Source organism: Salvelinus namaycush, chromosome 4, assembly GCF_016432855.1.
Source record: "Salvelinus namaycush isolate Seneca chromosome 4, SaNama_1.0, whole genome shotgun sequence".
NCBI lineage: Eukaryota > Metazoa > Chordata > Actinopteri > Salmoniformes > Salmonidae > Salvelinus > Salvelinus namaycush.
The window spans coordinates 79,596,603-79,611,255 of record NC_052310.1 but is presented as its reverse complement, the minus strand read 5'-3'; positions in this window follow the sequence as shown (position 1 = coordinate 79,611,255).

Sequence of the window (14,653 nt, the reverse complement as noted above, 5' to 3'; positions counted from 1 at the left end):
TACCATTCTAGAAGACCGAGAGAGAAGGTGGGGCGAGAGAGAGAGGGATGGAGAGAGAAAGAAAGAAGGAAGGAAAGAGGAGGGGTGAGAGAGATAGGGGGGTGGGAGAGAGAAAAAAAGAGAGAGGAAGGAGAGGGGGGTGAGAGAAAGAGCGAGAGAGAGGGAACTGACCAAGAACCCAATGACCACTCTGACAGAACTACAGGGTTCCTTGGCTGAGATAGGAAAACCTGCCAGAAGGACAACGGTCTCTACAGCATTTCACCAATCTGGGCTTTATGGGAGAGTGGCCAGACACATGCCACTCCTGACAAAAAGACACATGACAACACGCCTGGAGTTTGTAAAAAGGCACGTAAAGATTCTGAGATCATAAGGCAAAATATTCTGTGGTCTGATGAGACAAAAAAGTAAACTCTTTGGCCTGAATATAAGGCACTGGAGAAAACCAGGCACAGCCCACCACCCATCTAACACCATCCCTACCATGAAGCATTGTGGTGGCAGCATCATGCTATGGGGATGCTTTTTAGAGGCAGGGACTGGGAGACTGGAAAGGATAGAGGGAACAATGAATGGAGACAAACAGGCAAATGCTTTATGAGAACCTGCTTCGGAGCGCAAACAAACTTAGACTGGGGCAAAGATTTACGTTCCAATAGGACGGGATTTTGCCATCAATAACACAGAGAGGCTGCTGCCTACAGCTGAAGTCGGAAGTTTACATACACCTTAGCCAAATACATTTAAACTCAGCTTTTCACAATTCCTGACATTTAATCGTAGTAAAAACGCCCTGTCTTAGGATCACCACTTTATTTTAAGAATGTGAAATGTCAGAATAATAGTAGAAAAAATGATTTATTTCAGCTTTTATTTCTTTCATCACATTTCTAGTGGGTCAAAAGTTTACATACACTCAATTAGTATTTGGTAGCATTGCTTTTAAATTGTTTAACTTTGGTCAAATGTTTCGGATAGCCTTCCACAAGCTTCCCACAATAAGTTGGGAGAATTTTGGCCCATTCCTCCTGACAGAACTGGTGTAACTGAGTCAGGTTTATAGGCCTCCTTGCTCGCACACGCTTTTTCAGTTCTGCCCACATTGTCTATAGGATTCAGGTCAGGGCTTTGTGATGGCCACTCCAATACCTTGACTTTGTTGTCCTTTAGCCATTTTGCCACAACTTTGGAAGTGTGCTTGTGGTCATTGTCCATTTGGAAGACCCATTTGCGACCAACTTCCTGACTGATGTCTTGAGATGTTGCTTCAATAAATACACATCATCATCCCTCCTCATGATGCCATCTATTTTGTGAAGTGCACCAGTCCCTCCTGCAGCAAAGCATCACAACAACATGATGCTGCCCCCCCCCCCATGCTTCACGGTTGGGATGGTGTCCTTCGGCTTGCAAGCCTCCCCCTTTTTCCTCTAAACATAACAATGGTCATTATGGCCAAACAGTTTATTTTTGTTTCATCAGACCAGAGGAAATTTCTCCAAAAAGTACGATCTTTGTCCCCATGTGCGGTTGCAAACCGTAGTCTGGCTTTTTTATGGTGGTTTTGGTGCAGTGGCTTCTTCCTTGCTGAGCAGCCTTTCAGGTTATGTTGATATAGGACTCTTTTTGCTGTGGATATAGATTATTTTGTACCTGTTTCCTCCAGCATCTTCACAAGGTCCTTTGCTGTTGTTCTGGGATTGATTTGCACTTTTCGCACCAAAGTACATTCATCTCTAGGAGACAGAACGCGTCTCATTTCTGAGCGGTATGACGGCTTCGTGGTTCCATAGTGTTTATTCTTGCTTACTATTGTTTGTACAGATGAACGTGGTACTTTCAGGCGTTTGGAAATTGCTCCCAAGGATGAACCAGACTTTACAATTTTTGTTCTGAGGTCTTGGCTGATTTCTTTTGATTTTCCCATGATGTCAAGCAATGAGGCACTGAGTTTGAAGGTAGGCTTTGAAATCCATCCACAGGTACACCTCCAATTGACTCAAATGATGTCAATTGCCTATCAGAAGCATCTAAAGCCATGACATCATTTTCTGGAATATTCCAAGCTGTTTAAAAGCACAGTCAACTTAGTGTGTGTAAACTTCTGACCCACTGGAATTGTGATACAGTGAATTATAAGTGAAAAATCTGTCTGTACACAATTGTTGGAAAAATTACTTGTGACATGCACAAAGTAGATGTCCTAACTGACTTGCCAAAACTATAGTTTGTTAACAAGAAATTTGCGGAGTGGTTGAAAAACGAGTTTTAATGACTCCAACCTAAGTGTATGTAAACTTCCAACTTCAACTGTTCATACAGACTGGAAATCAATAGCCACTTTAATAAATGGATCACTAGTCACTTTAATATGCCACTTTACTAATGTTTACATATCTTGCATTACTCATCTCATATGTATAGACTGTATTTTATACCATCTATTGCATTTTGCCTATGCCGCTTGGGTCATTGCTCATCCATATATTTATATGTATATATTAGATTTGTGAGTCTTTGAGTGGCCCAGCCAAATTCCAGACTTGAATCCCATTGTAAATATTTGGAAAGACTTAAATATTACTGTTCACAGCCTCTCCCCATCTAACTTAACAGAGCTTGAAAAAATCTGCAAAGAAGAATGGGAGAAAATCCCCAAATCCAGATGTGCAAAGCTGATACAGACATACCCAAGACGACTCAAAGCTGTAATCACTGTGAATTTAGGGTGTAACAACAAAATGTGGAATAAGTCAAGGGGTTTGAATACTTTCTGAAGGCACTGTAAGGTGATGTATTTCATTTAAATGCCCGACACAGATAACACACAGACACACTAAATAGTTTTTTATGTAAAATCGTTTTTTCCCCCACTATTTTTATGTCTCTCACATGCTGGTAGGCTGCCTTGCCTTCTTCCTCTTTGGCTCTCTCCTTCTATCCCTCTATCTCCACTGTTTCTCTGCACGCTGTGATTGTTTATAGAAGAGGCTGAATGCACAGTGAAAATATGCTGTGCTCTACCTGATGGCTGTCGCTCTGAGCCAGACCTGAGCAGGAGAGGTGAGGAGAGGTGAGGAGAGGAGAAGTGAAGAGAAGAGAGGGAGTTCCCTCGTTCACTCACCCACACTTTTAAAACACACAGGTGCACACACACACACACACACACACCCCTCAATGTCACTATTACAACCAGCCTCTCAACAGGACTGGTTGATGGTACTTGGGGGCGAGAGGTACTGTATAAACACAAACTCACTTCCTTGACAACTTCCTTCACAACAGCTCTGCTCTGTGAAGCAGTAAATGCTGTATGCTCTGCAGATGTCAGCTTGACCATGCAGAGCCTTGTAGACATGCTGTATGCACTGCAGATGTCAGCTTGACCATGCAGAGCCTTGTAGACATGCTGTATGCATTGCAGATGTCAGCTTGACCATGCAGAGCCTTGTAGACATGCTGTATGCTCTGCAGGTGTCAGCTTGACCATGCAGAGCCTTGTAGACATGCTGTATGCTCTGCAGGTGTCAGCTTGACCATGCAGAGCCTTGTAGACATGCTGTATGCTCTGCAGGTGTCAGCTTGACCATGCAGAGCCTTGTAGACATGCTGTATGCTCTGCAGGTAAGGTTATTGTTGTTTTAACAACATTTTAGCATGGTCTGTATTTTGGCCTCTTTTGAAACCCATGTGTTCTATAGCCTAATGAATATTTATTTAATTAGATTTTTTTTTAAAAATCAGTCCAATAATTTTTTTAACCTCATGTAGTGCACGGGGTCTCTCCCTCTCCCTCGGTCTCTCTTTTGTATAAATGTACAGTATATGACCTAATGCAACTCACACTCCTGTCAGGTACTAAGGATATAAGGTGTTGTATTAAATCCAAATGTCAGACACAAAACACACACGAACACATGTGGAGGCAAACACACGGACACACACACGTACAGGCAAACACACATACAGGCAGACACGTACAGGCAAACACACGTACGGACACGTTCACACTGTCTCCCTCTTTCTCTCCACTGTTTCTCTGCACGTGTTTGTGTTGAGAAGAGGCTGAATGCACAGTGACAATGTGCTGTGCTCTACCAGGTGGCTGTCGCTCTGAACCAGGCCTGAGGAGGATAAAGATGAAAGGAGAGGAGAGGTGAGGGAGTCGCATACAAGTTTGTTTGACCTTTTATTTGTTTTAAAATCATGTCTCTCTAAACCCTTATCCTAACCCTAACTTAAGCCTAACCCTAACCCCTAACTGGCAAAATGTCCTAACTTGTACAAATGTTCCTTGTTTAACTATCCTTATGAGGACTTCTAGTCTACACGTATACACATTAAAAAAAATATATATATATATACTCTCTCACTATAAGACTTGTTTTGTTGTAAAAGCGATTTTACTGAATCTAGGTTGCCTAGTTTTCGCAATCAAAAAGACAGAAAATTACAGTGACAAGGACAACCATACAGCAAAAATAGATTCCCGTAGCCTCAAAACAGTTGGATTATTTTTCACTCTCTGAACATGCTTGTCATACACATGGCTCAGAGGGAGGTGATTCCCTTGCTGCTAAGGCACAGGTATTGACAGGTGTAAAACAGAACAAACGTGTGGGTTGGCTTGGTTATCACTGCAGCACTGTGTTTAGTCTGGTGGGTAAGCATCTGCTTCCTGCACCGACAATAAAACAAACGGGCAAAAGGACAAAACTGGTTGAAGTAATATCATTACGAAATTACAAAACTGCCAAAACAAAGGACACACCAAAATAACTGGCCTGATTCAATCAGATCCGCATTAGCCGATATACGCATAGCTCATGGTTTGATGGTGTCGGACTTGGAACTGCGTTAGAGCTGTCAAACCCACTACAGCTCCCGGAAATATACCTCAAGCGGACATTACCATTGGCTGCACGGAGTTGCATTAAGAGAAATCCCATGCAGCCTTGTTATCAAGTTCTAACACTGGAACATGAGATGTGATCTACACCTCCATTAGGAACACTGGAATGTGAGATGTAATCTACACCTCCTTTAGGAACACTGGAATGTGAGATGTAATCTACACCTCCTTTAGGAACACTGGAATGTGAGATGTAATCTACACCTTCATTAGGAACACTGGAATGTGAGATGTAATCTACACCTCCATTAGGAACACTGGAACATGAGATGTGATCTACACCTCCATTAGGAACACTGGAATGTGAGATGTAATCTACACCTCCATTAGGAACACTGGAATGTGAGATGTGATCTACACCTCCATTAGGAACACTGGAACATGAGATGTAATCTACACCTCCATTAGGAACACTGGAACATGAGATGTAATCTACACCTCCATTAGGAACACTGGAACATGAGATGTGATCTACACCTCCATTAGGAACACTGGAATGTGAGATGTAATCTACACCTCCATTAGGAACACTGGAATGTGAGATATGATCTCCATCTCCATTAGGAAAACTGGAACGTGAGATGTAATCTACACCTCCTTTAGGAACACTGGAACATGAAATGTTATCTACACCTCCATTAGGAACACTGGAATGTGAGATGTAATCTACTCCTCCATTAGGAACACTGGAATGTGAGATATGATCTCCATCTCCATTAGGAACACTGGAATGTGAGATGTGATCTACACCTCCATTAGGAACACTGGAATGTGAGATATGATCTCCATCTCCATTAGGAACACTGGAATGTGAGATATGATCTCCATCTCCATTAGGAACACTGGAATGTGAGATGTAATCTACTCCTCCATTAGGAACACTGGAACATGAGATGTGATCTACACATCATTAGGAACACTGGAACATGAGATGTGATCTACACCTTCATTAGGAACACTGGAACATGAGATGTGATCTACACCTTCATTAGGAACACTGGAACATGAGATGTGATCTACACCTCCATTAGGAACACTGGAACATGAGATGTGATCTACACCTTCATTAGGAACACTGGAACATGAGATGTGATCTACACCTTCATTAGGAACACTGGAACATGAGATGTGATCTACACCTCCATTAGGAACACTGGAACGTGAGATGTGATCTACACCTCCTTTAGGAACACTGGAATGTGAGATATGATCTCCATCTCCATTAGGAACACTGGAATGTGAGATGTAATCTACACCTCCTTTAGGAACACTGGAACATGAGATGTTATCTACACCTCCATTAGGAACACTGGAATGTGAGATATGATCTCCATCTCCATTAGGAACACTGGAATGTGAGATGTAATCTACTCCTCCATTAGGAACACTGGAACGTGAGATGTGATCTACACCTCCATTAGGAACACTGGAATGTGAGATATGATCTCCATCTCCATTAGGAACACTGGAACATGAGATGTGATCTACACCTTCATTAGGAACACTGGAACATGAGATGTGATCTACTCCTTCATTAGGAACACTGGAACATGAGATGTGATCTACACCTTCATTAGGAACACTGGAATGTGAGATGTGATCTCCACCTCCATTGGGAACACTGGAACATGAAATGTAATCTACACCTCCATTAGGAACACTATGACATGAGATGTAATCTACTCCTCCATTAGGAACACTATAACATGATGTAATCTACTCCTCCATTAGGAACACTGGAATATGAGATGTAATCTACTCCTCCATTAGGAACACTGGAATATGAGATGTAATCTACTCCTCCATTAGGAACACTGGAATATGAGATGTAATCTACTCCTCCATTAGGAACACTGGAACATGAGATGTTATCTACACCTCCATTAGGAACACTGGAATGTGAGATGTGATCTAGACCTCCATTAGGAACACTGGAACATGAGATGTTATCTACACCTCCATTAGGAACACTGGAATGTGAGATATGATCTCCATCTCCATTAGGAACACTGGAATGTGAGATGTAATGTACACCTCCTTTAGGAACACTGGAACATGAGATGTTATCTACATCTCCATTAGGAACACTGGAATGTGAGATGTAATCTACACCTTCATTAGGAACACTGGAATATGCGATGTGATCTACACTTCCATTAGGAACACTGGACATTGAAATGTGATCTACACCTACATTAGGAACACTGGAATGTGAGATGTGATCTCCACCTCCATTGGGAACACTGGAATGTGAGATGTGATCTACACCTCCATTAGGAACACTGGAATGTGAGATGTGATCTCCACCTCCATTGGGAACACTGGAATGTGAGATGTGATCTCCACCTCCATTGGGAACACTGGAACATGAAATGTAATCTACACTACCATTAAAAAAACTGGAATGTGAGATGTGATCTACTCCTCCATTAGGAACACTATAACATGAGATGTAATCTACTCCTCCATTAGGAACACTATAACATGAGATGTAATCTACTCCTCCATTAGGAACACTGGAATATGAGATGTAATCTACTCCTCCATTAGGAACACTGGAATATGAGATGTAATCTACTCCTCCATTAGGAACACTGGAATATGAGATGTAATCTACTCCTCCATTAGGAACACTATAACATGAAATGTAATCTACTCCTCCATTAGGAACACTATAACATGAAATGTAATCTACTCCTCCATTAGGAACACTATAACATGAAATGTAATCTACTCCTCCATTAGGAACACTATAACATGAAATGTAATCTACTCCTCCATTAGGAACACTATAACATGAGATGTAATCTACTCCTCCTTTAGGAACACTGGAATGTGAGATGTAATCTACTCCTCCATTAGGAACACTATAACATGAAATGTAATCTACTCCTCCATTAGGAACACTATAACATGATATGTAATCTACTCCTCCATTAGGAACACTTTAACATGAAATGTAATCTACTTCTCCATTAGGAACACTGGAATATGAGATGTAATCTACTCCTCCATTAGGAACACTGGAATATGAGATGTAATCTACTCCTCCATTAGGAACACTGGAACATGAGATGTAATCTACTCCTCCATTAGGAACACTATAACATGAAATGTAATCTACTCCTCCATTAGGAACACTAACTTGAGATGTAATCTACTCCTCCATTAGGAACATTATAACATGAGATGTAATCTACACCTTCATTAGGAACACTGGAATGTGAGTTGTAATCTAAACCTTCATTAGGAACACTGGAATGTGAGTTGTAATCTAAACCTTCATTAGGAACACTGGAATGTGAGATGTGATCTACTCCTTCATTAGGAACACTGGAATGTGAGATGTGATCTACACCTTCATTAGAAACACTGGAATGTGAGATGTAATCTACACCTCATTTAGGAACACTGGAACATGATATATAAATTACACCTCCATTAGGAGCACTGGAATGTGAGATGTGATCTACACCTCATTTAGGAACACTGGAACATGATATATAAATTACACCTCCATTAGGAGCACTGGAATGTGAGATGTAATCTACTCCTCCATTAGGAACACTGGAACATGAGATGTGATCTACACCTCCATTAGGAACACTGGAATGTGAGATATGATCTCCATCTCCATTAGGAACACTGGAATGTGAGATATGATCTCCATCTCCATTAGGAACACTGGTATGTGAGATATGATCTCCATCTCCATTAGGAACACTGGAACATGAGATGTGATCTACACCTCCATTAGGAACACTGGAACATGAGATGTGATCTACACCTTCATTAGGAACACTGGAACATGAGATGTGATCTACACCTTCATTAGGAACACTGGAACATGAGATGTGATCTACACCTTCATTAGGAACACTGGAACATGAGATGTGATCTACACCTTCATTAGGAACACTGGAACATGAGATGTGATCTACACCTCCATTAGGAACACTGGAACATGAGATGTGATCTACACCTCCATTAGGAACACTGGAACATGAGATGTGATCTACACCTCCATTAGGAACACTGGAACATGATATGTGATCTACACCTCCATTAGGAACACTGGAATGTGAGATGTAATCTACACCTCCTTTAGGAACACTGGAATGTGAGATGTAATCTACACCTTCATTAGGAACACTGGAATGTGAGATGTAATCTACACCTCCATTAGGAACACTGGAATGTGAGATGTGATCTACACCTCCATTAGGAACACTGGAACATGAGATGTAATCTACACCTCCATTAGGAACACTGGAACATGAGATGTAATCTACACCTCCATTAGGAACACTGGAACATGAGATGTGATCTACACCTCCATTAGGAACACTGGAATGTGAGATGTAATCTACACCTCCATTAGGAACACTGGAATGTGAGATATGATCTCCATCTCCATTAGGAAAACTGGAACGTGAGATGTAATCTACACCTCCTTTAGGAACACTGGAACATGAAATGTTATCTACACCTCCATTAGGAACACTGGAATGTGAGATATTATCTACACCTCCATTAGGAACACTGGAATGTGAGATATTATCTACACCTCCATTAGGAACACTGGAATGTGAGATGTAATCTACTCCTCCATTAGGAACACTGGAACATGAGATGTGATCTACACATCATTAGGAACACTGGAACATGAGATGTGATCTACACCTTCATTAGGAACACTGGAACATGAGATGTGATCTACACCTTCATTAGGAACACTGGAACATGAGATGTGATCTACACCTCCATTAGGAACACTGGAACATGAGATGTGATCTACACCTTCATTAGGAACACTGGAACATGAGATGTGATCTACACCTTCATTAGGAACACTGCAACATGAGATGTGATCTACACCTCCATTAGGAACACTGGAACGTGAGATGTGATCTACACCTCCTTTAGGAACACTGGAATGTGAGATATGATCTCCATCTCCATTAGGAACACTGGAATGTGAGATGTAATCTACACCTCCTGTAGGAACACTGGAACATGAGATGTTATCTACACCTCCATTAGGAACACTGGAATGTGAGATATGATCTCCATCTCCATTAGGAACACTGGAATGTGAGATGTGATCTACACCTCCATTAGGAACACTGGAATGTGAGATATGATCTCCATCTCCATTAGGAACACTGGAACATGAGATGTGATCTACACCTTCATTAGGAACACTGGAACATGAGATGTGATCTACTCCTTCATTAGGAACACTGGAACATGAGATGTGATCTACACCTTCATTAGGAACACTGGAACATGAGATGTGATCTACACCTTCATTAGGAACACTGGAACATGAGATGTGATCTACACCTCCATTAGGAACACTGGAACATGAGATGTGATCTACACCTCCATTAGGAACACTGGAATGTGAGATGTAATCTACACCTCCATTAGGAACACTGGAACATGAGATGTTATCTACACCTCCATTAGGAACACTGGAATGTGAGATGTGATCTACACCTCCATTAGGAACACTGGAACATGAGATGTTATCTACACCTCCATTAGGAACACTGGAATGTGAAATATGATCTCCATCTCCATTAGGAACACTGGAATGTGAGATGTAATGTACACCTCCTTTAGGAACACTGGAACATGAGATGTTATCTACACCTCCATTAGGAACACTGGAATGTGAGATGTAATCTACACCTTCATTAGGAACACTGGAATATGCGATGTGATCTACACTTCCATTAGGAACACTGGACATTGAAATGTGATCTACACCTCCATTAGGAACACTGGAATGTGAGATATGATCTACACCTCCATTAGGAGCACTGGAATGTGAGATGTGATCTACACCTCCATTAGGAACACTGGAATGTGAGATATGATCTCCATCTCCATTAGGAACACTGGAATGTGAGATATGATCTCCATCTCCATTAGGAACACTGGAATGTGAGATGTAATCTACTCCTCCATTAGGAACACTGGAACATGAGATGTGATCTACACATCATTAGGAACACTGGAACATGAGATGTGATCTACACCTTCATTAGGAACACTGGAACATGAGATGTGATCTACACCTTCATTAGGAACACTGGAACATGAGATGTGATCTACACCTCCATTAGGAACACTGGAACATGAGATGTGATCTACACCTTCATTAGGAACACTGGAACATGAGATGTGATCTACACCTTCATTAGGAACACTGCAACATGAGATGTGATCTACACCTCCATTAGGAACACTGGAACGTGAGATGTGATCTACACCTCCTTTAGGAACACTGGAATGTGAGATATGATCTCCATCTCCATTAGGAACACTGGAATGTGAGATGTAATCTACACCTCCTTTAGGAACACTGGAACATGAGATGTTATCTACACCTCCATTAGGAACACTGGAATGTGAGATATGATCTCCATCTCCATTAGGAACACTGGAATGTGAGATGTAATCTACTCCTCCATTAGGAACACTGGAACGTGAGATGTGATCTACACCTCCATTAGGAACACTGGAATGTGAGATATGATCTCCATCTCCATTAGGAACACTGGAACATGAGATGTGATCTACACCTTCATTAGGAACACTGGAACATGAGATGTGATCTACTCCTTCATTAGGAACACTGGAACATGAGATGTGATCTACACCTTCATTAGGAACACTGGAACATGAGATGTGATCTACACCTTCATTAGGAACACTGGAACATGAGATGTGATCTACACCTCCATTAGGAACACTGGAACATGAGATGTGATCTACACCTCCATTAGGAACACTGGAATGTGAGATGTAATCTACACCTCCATTAGGAACACTGGAACATGAGATGTTATCTACACCTCCATTAGGAACACTGGAATGTGAGATGTGATCTACACCTCCATTAGGAACACTGGAACATGAGATGTTATCTACACCTCCATTAGGAACACTGGAATGTGAGATATGATCTCCATCTCCATTAGGAACACTGGAATGTGAGATGTAATCTACACCTCCTTTAGGAACACTGGAACATGAGATGTTATCTACACCTCCATTAGGAACACTGGAATGTGAGATGTAATCTACACCTTCTTTAGGAACACTGGAATATGCGATGTGATCTACACTTCCATTAGGAACACTGGACATTGAAATGTGATCTACACCTACATTAGGAACACTGGAATGTGAGATGTGATCTCCACCTCCATTGGGAACACTGGAATGTGAGATGTGATCTACACCTCCATTAGGAACACTGGAACATGAGATGTGATCTACACCTTCATTAGGAACACTGGAACATGAGATGTGATCTACACCTTCATTAGGAACACTGGAACATGAGATGTGATCTACACCTTCATTAGGAACACTGGAACATGAGATGTGATCTACACCTTCATTAGGAACACTGGAATGTGAGATGTGATCTCCACCTCCATTGGGAACACTATAACATGAAATGTAATCTACTCCTCCATTAGGAACACTATAACATGAGATGTAATCTACTCCTCCATTAGGAACACTATAACATGAGATGTAACCTACTCCTCCATTAGGAACACTGGAATATGAGTTGTAATCTAAACCTTCATTAGGAACACTGGAATGTGAGTTGTAATCTAAACCTTCATTAGGAACACTGGAATGTGAGATGTGATATCCACCTTCATTAGGAACACTGGAATGTGAGATGTGATCTACACCTTCATTAGGAACACTGGAACATGAGATGTGATCTACACCTTCATTGGGAACACTGGAACATGAGATGTGATCTACACCTTCATTAGGAACACTGGAACATGAGATGTGATCTACACCTTCATTAGGAACACTGGAATGTGAGATGTGATCTCCACCTCCATTGGGAACACTGGAACATGAAATGTAATCTACACCTCCATTAGGAACACTATGACATGAGATGTAATCTACTCCTCCATTAGGAACACTATAACATGATGTAATCTACTCCTCCATTAGGAACACTGGAATATGAGATGTAATCTACTCCTCCATTAGGAACACTGGAATATGAGATGTAATCTACTCCTCCCTACTCCTCCATTAGGAACACTGGAATATGAGATGTAATCTACTCCTCCATTAGGAACACTGGAACATGAGATGTTATCTACACCTCCATTAGGAACACTGGAATGTGAGATATGATCTCCATCTCCATTAGGAACACTGGAATGTGAGATGTAATGTACACCTCCTTTAGGAACACTGGAACATGAGATGTTATCTACATCTCCATTAGGAACACTGGAATGTGAGATGTAATCTACACCTTCATTAGGAACACTGGAATATGCGATGTGATCTACACTTCCATTAGGAACACTGGAATGTGAAATGTGATCTACACCTACATTAGGAACACTATAACATGAGATGTAATCTACTCCTCCATTAGGAACACTATAACATGAGATGTAATCTACTCCTCCATTAGGAACACTGGAATATGAGATGTAATCTACTCCTCCATTAGGAACACTGGAATATGAGATGTAATCTACTCCTCCATTAGGAACACTGGAATATGAGATGTAATCTACTCCTCCATTAGGAACACTATAACATGAAATGTAATCTACTCCTCCATTAGGAACACTATAACATGAAATGTAATCTACTCCTCCATTAGGAACACTATAACATGAGATGTAATCTACTCCTCCATTAGGAACACTAACATGAGATGTAATCTACTCCTCCATTAGGAACACTATAACATGAGATGTAATCTACTCCTCCTTTAGGAACACTGGAATGTGAGATGTAATCTACTCCTCCATTAGGAACACTATAACATGAGATGTAATCTACTCCTCCATTAGGAACACTATAACATGAAATGTAATCTACTCCTCCATTAGGAACACTTTAACATGAAATGTAATCTACCTCTCCATTAGGAACACTGGAATATGAGATGTAATCTACTCCTCCATTAGGAACACTGGAATATGAGATGTAATCTACTCCTCCATTAGGAACACTGGAACATGAGATGTAATCTACTCCTCCATTAGGAACACTATAACATAAAATGTAATCTACTCCTCCATTAGGAACACTAACATGAGATGTAATCTACACCTTCATTAGGAACACTGGAATGTGAGTTGTAATCTACACCTTCATTAGGAACACTGGAATGTGAGTTGTAATCTAAACCTTCATTAGGAACACTGGAATGTGAGTTGTAATCTAAACCTTCATTAGGAACACTGGAATGTGAGATGTGATATCCACCTTCATTAGGAACACTGGAATGTGAGATGTGATCTACACCTCCATTAAGAACACTGGAATGTGAGATGTGATCTACACCTTCATTAGGAACACTGGAATGTGAGATGTGATCTACACCTTCATTAGAAACACTGGAATGTGAGATGTAATCTACACCTCATTTAGGAACACTGGAACATGATATATAAATTACACCTCCATTAGGAGCACTGGAATGTGAGATGTGATCTACACCTCATTTAGGAACACTGGAACATGATATATAAATTACACCTCCATTAGGAGCACTGGAATGTGAGATGTAATCTACTCCTCCATTAGGAACACTGGAATGTGAGATATGATCTCCATCTCCATTAGGAACACTGGAATGTGAGATATGATCTCCATCTCCATTAGGAACACTGGAATGTGAGATGTAATCTACTCCTCCATTAGGAACACTGGAAC